This window comes from Triticum dicoccoides, chromosome 1B (genome assembly GCF_002162155.2).
Source record: "Triticum dicoccoides isolate Atlit2015 ecotype Zavitan chromosome 1B, WEW_v2.0, whole genome shotgun sequence".
Lineage (NCBI taxonomy): Eukaryota > Viridiplantae > Streptophyta > Magnoliopsida > Poales > Poaceae > Triticum > Triticum dicoccoides.
Genome location: NC_041381.1, coordinates 377,516,797 through 377,525,411, shown reverse-complemented (window position 1 = coordinate 377,525,411; position 8,615 = coordinate 377,516,797).

The following is an 8,615-nucleotide window of genomic DNA, read 5'->3' as shown; positions in this document are numbered from 1 at the left end:
GTGTGCTCGGCTTCGAGCTACAACGGCTCCAGCCACGGCGGCGACGAGGCACGGCGGCGGCGAGCTTCGGAGCTCAAGGGGGCGGCAGCTACAAGAGGCTAGGGACGACGGGGCAAGGGGAATCGAGTCAGTGGCTCACCGCGGAGCTGCAGGGATGGTTAGCGGGCTCGGGGACGACCGGTAGCTCCCGATTCGACGGCGACGGTCTCCGGTGGCCGAGGAGGGGAACGGCGACGTGGCGGCGATGCAGGGCTTCCGGAGGCCCGTGGAGCGGTGGGGAGGAAGAGGGGGTCGAGGCGGAGCTCCTGAGCTCAGCGGAGGGGCGAGGGGTGGCCGGTGATGGCTGCTATGGCGAACGGCGGCGATGGTGGTGTTCGGCCGTGAGAGAGGGGGCGAGGGAGAGGAGGGAGGAACCGCGGGAGAGTGAGAGAGAGCAGGGGGGAGGGCGTGGCGTCGTCCGGGGCATCGAGCGAGGAGGGGAGGGCAGCCAGGCAGGCGAGCAGGTGGCGTGGCGCGGTGGCGCGCGCGCGCGCCGGCCACACTCCCCTCCCTCTGTCGAGGACGAAGACGACAGAGGAGGGAGGCGGGCTAGGCCGCCTGCTGGCTGGGCCGGCCAGCTGGCTGGGCTGCACAGGGAGGAGCCCAGGTAAGCATTCTCCCTTTATTATTTTCTTTTTCTAATTTCTGACATTTGTTTGATTTAAATAAAATATTAAATCATTTATTTACCTTATGCCAAATTTTGCAGGAGCTAGATATATTATTCCAGAGCTCCTTTATAAATGGCATAATATTTGGACATATATTAATATATATAAATAATATATTTCCAATGCAAAAATTTATGCATTAATTCCAAATGCCCAAAATAAATACCTATGAGCTCTTAAAAATATTGGTTTGATTTTTATCTCTGTCCAATATTTTCAGAGAGCAACATGAGCATTTTCTTGGACCCTTTTGGAGAAATTTTTATTTGGATCATTTTCAAAAATGATTCTGAGGGTTTCACAGATCCCCATTTCAAGTTTCTGATGAAAGAGTAAACATGATGCAACACTCTAATGCATGACTAGCTAGGGTGTGAGAAGTCGTTGATATCGTACGCCTCATAGGTCATCAGGTTGTGCTCAGCACCCTGTGACAAGGCGAATATGAGTTGTTCTTCCGCGGAAGAATCCTCATGTAAAGGGTAAGACAGAAGCTTCTGCTTGAACCAACGCGTGAAACATGAGTTGTGCTCTTTGAGTATATCTCCGTCTGTCCTCTGTTGGCCTCGGTCATTGTACGTCTTCTTAATAAAGGTTTTGTGTTGTACCACCCAAGGATCGACCACGTCTATGTGTTGTAGCGCGACTAGGTTTGCTCTTTCAAAGTCGGCGAGTCGACCATCGAAGTCGACATGCATTTCGCGGCGACCCTCACGGTAACCCCATCCAGCGAGCCTGCCGAGGTGCCTATTGACGGGCAGACCAACGGGGTTCTCGATGCCTAGATAATTCGTGCAGTAGGAGATGCACTCTTCGGTCAGAAAGCCCCTGGCTATGCTTCCTTCTGGACGTGACATGTTGCGAACGTATCCTTTGATGACACCATTCATCCTTTCGAGCGGCATCATGCTGTGCAGGAACGTCGGCCCGAGTTGGATGATATCCTCCACTATATGGACCAGCAAATGCACCATAACGTCGAAGAATGCAGGCGGGAAGTACATCTCAAGCTCGCATAGTATCACCACGATCTCTTCCTGTAGCCTTCTGAGTTGCCTCACGCCAATCGACTTCCGAGAGATGACGTCGAAGAAGTTGCATAGGCCAAATAGCGTTTCACGGACGTGCGTGTCCATGATCCCACGGATTGCAACTGGAAGTATCTGTGTCATCAGCATGTGATAGTCGTGAGACTTCATCCCGCTGAACTTCTGCTTCGCTGGGTCTAGGTATCTGCTTATCTTCCCCGTGTAACCGTAAGGAAGTTTTACTCCCAGGAGGCAGGTGAAAAACTGCTCGATCTCCTCCTGACTTAGAGTGAAGCACGCGGGAGGGTAGTCATTTCCGGTCTTCTTGGCCTTTTTGCCTTTGTGACGACTTTCTGTGTCCTGCTTCGCCTCATCATCATCATCATCATCATCATCATCATCATCATCATCATTAGCGTGAAGCTCCTGCGTGATGCCCATTGATTTCAAGTCTGCCCTTGCTTTCGGCCCATCTTTGGTCCTCTCTGGCATGTTGAGCAGGGTACCAAGCAGACTCTCGCACACGTTCTTCGTGATATGCATGACATCAAGGCTGTGAGGCACACGGTGGATCTTCCAGTACGGCAAGTCCAAGAAAACAGACCTCGTTTTCCATACCTTCAGCAGCGGCTCTGGCGCCTTTCGCTTCTTTCCCGGCTCTGGCGCCTTTTGCTTCTTTCCCGGCAGTGGGCAGTCTTTCCAATTTTTCAACAGCTTATCTATTTCCTCGCCGCTCCTCATACACGGGCGTTTTCGGGGTTCGGTTTCACCATCGAACAGATCCTTGCGTTTCCTCCACGGGTCATCGTCACGAAGCCACCTTCGATGTCCCATGAACACGGTTTTCGAAGACCCGGGATCTCTATCTAGCTGGCGATACGTTGTGTCATCCATGCACCTTACGCATCCAGAAAATCCGTGGACTACCTGCCCCGCGAGATATCCGTAACCGAGATAGTCGTGCACCGTCGTGAGCAGTGCGGCTCTCATAGGGAAATATTCTTTCTCTGCGGCGTCCCACGTATTGGCTGGCGTTTTCCACAGCGTGTCAAGCTCCTCTTTCAGCAGCCCCAGATACAGATTGATGTCGTTCCTTGGTTGTTTCGGCCCTTCAATTAGCATACTCATGTGAATGTACTTCCTCTTCATGCACAACCAGGGGGGAAGGTTGTACATCCACACAAACACAGGCCAGGTGCTATGTGTGCTTCTCTGGCTGCCAAACGGATTGACTCCATCGGTGCTCGCGCCCAGCATGATGTTCCTTGGATCGTTCCCAAATTCCGAGTCTTCGAAGTTCAACGCTTGCCACTGGCTCGCATCCTTAGGGTGACTCAGCATCTTGTCTTTTTTATCTATCTCCGGATCATTTGCGTCATCTTCTCGCTTCTTCTCCTCCCTATCCGCGTGCCAACGCAGGAGCTTTGCTACCTTAGGGTCCGCGAAATAGCGCTGCAGACGAGGAGTGATTGGAAAGTACCACACCACTTTTCGAGGAGCTTTCTTCCTCTTCTTGTATCGAGTGACGCCGCACACCGGACATATGGTAGACTCCGCGTGCTCGTCCCGATAAATGATGCAATTGTTCATGCACACATGGTATTTCACGTGCGGTAAATCAAGAGGACACACAATTTTCTTCGCCTCCTCCAAACTGGTTGGGCACTTGTTCCCCTTGGGAAGACGTTCGTGCCAGAATGACATGTTCTCGTCGAAGCATGCGTCGGTCATTTTGTGTTTTACCTTCATCTCCAGAGCCATGAGCGTTACTTTCAGGCGGGTATCCTCGGGCCTGCATCCTTCATACAATGGAGTAACCGCGTCTAACTCAAGTTGATCCATCTTGGTTTTCTCTCGGGCGGCAGCTCTGGCGTTATCCGTCTGCTTGAGAAGCAGCTCTTGAATATGAGGGTCCTGCACCCAGCCCATCGATGGTCCAGCGTCGTCTACTCCGCCGGCATCATCATCTTCATGATCATGCCCGTCGCCTGCTCCGGCATCTTCCTCATCATCATGTCCTGCATCTTCTACATGATGACTGTGTACAGCATCACCGTCGTGATCATCTCCTGGGGATTCTTCGTCTTCTCGCTCGCCCGAGCCGCGGTGGTTGTCTTGCTGCCCTTCCTCATTTCTTGCCCGGCCCCCATGGACGACTTCGTAGTCATCTTCATCACCTTGCCACCGATAGCCATCCATGAAACCATGCAAGAGCAGGTGGTCCCGCACCTGCCCGGAATCCGGGTCCGCAATAAGGCTCTTCAGCTTGCATCTTCGACCCGGACATCTTATCTCCGTCTCGTTCTTTTGAAGCATCTCGGCCTTCGCGGACCTCAAAAACCTATTCACGATGCCTTCGGTCATCGTGCGGACCATGGTCGCCTGCGGGGTAGAGCAAAACGATATTTTAGAACCAAACAAAAATTTGGCATGACTTTCCCTAAAAATAGGACCAAAAAGAATGCTTAATGCCAAAATTCTCGCCGAAACGGAAATGAATCAACATTCCGGCAAAATATTGGCAACTATCGCATTTCAAATACCGGTACACCTCCAAACACAAACACATTTGCAACACCACAAACATATGCAACACCACGAACATACATAGATCTAGCTAGGCCGTAAAAAGTGCATGTGCACATTGTTGTAGGGAGAACAACATAAATATAGCTTCCCCCCTTACTTACCTATTAAAACAAGGTAATTTAACCACTTAATTTGAATGAATCTATGATGGAAATGAGGTGAAAAACAGGAGGCACCCGAGACAAGGAGGAGGTGGAGAGAATGAAGTGGGGAGAAAGTGAGTGTGGGTAGGAGAGGACTGTCCAAAATATCTTGTTGCTGCCCACTTACTAATGGCGCACCAGCACTAAATGTGCCATTAGTAATCCAGGTAACTAATGGCGCACCTTCTGGCGGTGCGCCATTAGTAGTTTTGCAAAAAAAAAAATACTAATGGCGCACTGATCCGCAGTGCGCCATTACTAGATTAAACTACTAATGGCGCACTTTATCCTGATGCGCCATTAGTATGTTTGGACAGGCGCACTAGTTAAAAAAAATTAATACTAATGGCGCACCCTTTGCACCGTTCGCCATTAGTAGTTACAACTACTAATGGCGCACTACGTCCGGATGCGCCATTAGTATGTTTGGACAGGCGCACTAGTTCAAAAAAAAATTGGTACTAATGGCGCACCCTTTTCCCGGTGCGCCATTAGTAGTTACAAGTACTAATGGCGCACTTTATCTGGATGCGCCATTAGTATGTTTGGACAGGCGCGCTAGTTCAAAAAAAATTGATACTAATGGCGCACTCTTTGCCTGGTGCGCCATTAGTAGTTTCAACTCTAATGGCGTATCAGAAGGTGGTGCGCCATTAGTATATACTAATGGCGCACCTACTCTCTGGTGCGCCATTAGTGTCAATCCCATCTATAGCCCTTTTTCTAGTAGTGTCATAGGCTAGCTCCTAGGGTTTAGCCTCTATGATCTCATGGTAGATCAACTCTTGTAATACTCATATCATCAAGGTCAATCAAGCATGAAGTAGGGTATTACCTCCATCGAGAGGGCCCAAACCTGGGTAAACATCATGTCCCTAGTCTCTTGTTACCATTAGCCTTAGACGCACAGTTTGGGACCCCCTACCCGAGATCCGCCGGTTTTGACACCGACAGCTATATATACCCCTCCACCCTCTCCTCATTCGGGGGGAAAGCCATCAGAACGTGCCTACACTTCCAGCATTCATTTTCTGAGAAAGGACCACCTACTCATGTCTTGAGGCCAAGATATTCCAATCCAACTATTTGAATCTTGATCTCTAGCCTTCCCCAAGTTGCTTTCCACTCAAATCATCTTTCCACCAAATCCAATCCTATGAGAGAGAGAGAGTTGAGTGTTGGGGATACTATCGCTTGAAGCACAAGAGCAAGGAGTTCATCAACATCACACCATCTATTACCTTTTGGAGAGTGGTGTCTCCTAGATAGGTTAGGTGTCACTTGGGAGCCTCCGACAAGATTGTGGAGTTGAACCAAGGAGTTTGTAAGGGCAAGGAGATCGCCTACTTCGTGAAGATCTACCCTAGTGAGGCAAGTCCTTCGTGGGCGATGGCCATGGTGGGATAGACAAGGTTGCTTCTTCGTGGACCCTTCGTGGGTGGAGCCCTCCGTGGACTCGTGCAACCGTTACCCTCCGTGGGTTGAAGTCTCCATCAACGTGGATGTATGATAGCACCACCTATCGGAACCACGCCAAAAACATCCGTGTCTCCAATTGCGTTTGCATACTCCAATCGCATCCCTTTACTTTCTTGCAAGTTGCATGGTTTACTTTCCGCTGCTCATATACTCTTTGCATGCTTGCATGAATTGTATTAAGATCACTTGACTTGTGCTAAGTTGCTAAAATCTGCCAAGAATTAAAATTGGGAAAAGTTTAAGTTTTTATTTGGTCAAGTAGTCTAATCACCCCCCCCCCTCTAGACATACTTTTATGAGGAAATAGCATGCAGAAAAATAGAGCAAAAGTATCAGGTCACCACCGGACTTAAGTTTATAACTCAATCAACAAACACTTCAGAAGAGCGAGAGTTGCAACTTAACAAAAAAATGCCCATATAGATAGACCCGCTTGAAGACTAACTCAAATTTTTCCCCTTTTCCATCCAATGACCAAAAGGGACGAAAAATGAGGACTAACACCCCTGAAGAGTTTCATCCCGTAGTTGATGGAGGAGCGCCAGCATTGTTGGGGTCGGTTGTTGGAGTAGGGCATGCCGCAGTGTTGTCCAAGTCTTCATTTTCATCGGTCTCGCGCGATGAAGAATATGAGCTGGGCACCAAGGGAGGAACTTCGACTTTCTTGAATTTCTTTGCCGGGGAATTAGACCAGCTGAAGTCCTGCTTGAAGCCCATCTGCTTGAGATCCTCATCACCGTAGAGATGAGTCAGAATAGACCAAGTGCGATCAAAAACTTCATGGAGGTAGTAGTGGTTCTTCTTCACTGAATTATGTATAGCAGTCATGTTGTGAAGAATTGAACCAAACTGACGATTGACCTATTTATGGTTGCGACCAACCTTCTGATGAAGACTGAGGAGAAGCTAACGATCAGTCATCACCCTTGGAGTTGTGGCTTGAGGACTTTGCTTTGAGGCATTGGCGGCAGAATCATGAGTGGCAGAATCATCATTGGTGGAATACGATGCAGCTTTGCGGAACTATCCATCCAACAGATGGATGCCCTCATCAACAATTGCAGTGGCCTTGCCCTTTTCATCGGCTGAGGAAAATGTCCGCTTGAGGACTTCAATAGGGGGCAAGTAACTGCCATGGTTAAGTGTGTCGGCCTTGTAGTTGATTGAAGACCTTGATCTGAGGAATCTTATAATCCAAGGAGTGTAAGGCTTCAGTTCAAAGGGAGATAGTGCAACATTTGCCATAGTCTGCATGAAGAAGTCATGGTAGTTTATTGGGATACCATGCATGATATTGAACAGTAGGTTCTTCATGATGCCAATGACTTCTTCATCATTCGAGTCATTGCCTTTGATTGGACTCAATGTCTTGGTCAAAATGTGATAGACAGCCCAAGGCACATATAGCAATTCCTTCACGAGGAATTTGGTCCTTGGGGCTTGACCGGGCTTCAGTGGCTTCATCAGTACTTGCATGAAGTGAAAACCCAGCTCTGGTTCATGATATATACGACTGGCACCTTCAAGGGGAGGACTGGCAGGCAGGGCATGAAGTAATTCAGAGGCCGGTGCTTTGAAGTGAGTGTTCTCTGTCATCCAGTCCAACACCCAAGAGTTGACATCTTCAACATTTCCGGTGATGTGCAGCGTCGCATAGAACTGAAGAATGAGTTCTTCATTCCAATCACACATGTCTGTGCAAAAGTTGAGCAATCCAGCGTCATGAAGAACACTGAGTACTGGTGTGAAGCACGGCAGTGATTCCATGTCCACATGAGGAATATGCGCATGATCGAAGATTTTGTCCTTATCTAAAAGCAGTGAAGAATAGAAGTTTGCTTAGCTGGTAGTGCAGAAACACTTCCTTCTAAGATGAGCAGAGTCATAAGGGTTATAGTCGGTGAAGAACACATGCTCATGGAAGAAGTCATCAGCCTTGAATTTTGGCGTCTTCGAGAATGGATTCTTCGGCTTCGGCTGAGGAGTATCAGTCAATTGCAGCACAACCTCAGGAATCTCAATCGCTGGAGTCGCAGGCTGAGGAATTCCAGCTTCTGCTTGAGTAGCAGCCTGGGTCTCCATTTCTTCAGCAGCTTTGTCATCAGGCCATCAACACTAGTGGCTAGAATTTCTTCAAGAATGGAAGGCGCAGTGTGAATTTCATCAGAGCCCATTTGAACTTCAGTAGGTACTGGGGACTGAGGAATTTGTTGCAGTGGCGTGAACAAAGGAGAGTTGGGGTGCTGACTTTCTGAAAAGTCATCATTCATCACAGGCGTGCTGCTCCAATTGTCCACGTCTTCATCTTCTTACATTTCTTCAATGCCTGCCTCTTCAACTGTGAACTGAGGCAGTGGCGATGATACCTAAGGAGTTGAAGTGAAAGTGTCCACTTCAATTTCTTCATCCATCTGCTCTGTCGAAGCAGTAGAAGGATTTACTTCATCAGATTCACTCGGAATCACATAGTCTTCGCCAAAAGGAATGATTTCCTTTGATGGCATGCTTGAGAGAGGAATAACATCAATTGGGTTCTCAAGTGAGCTTGTCAAAATCTTCGCCTTCTTGAGTGCAGAAGATTCTAAGGAAGCAAATGCTTTCCTTTTCTTCAGTGCAACTTTCTCCGCAGCCTTTGTTTTCTTCACTTCTAAAGCAGAAGGAAGAAT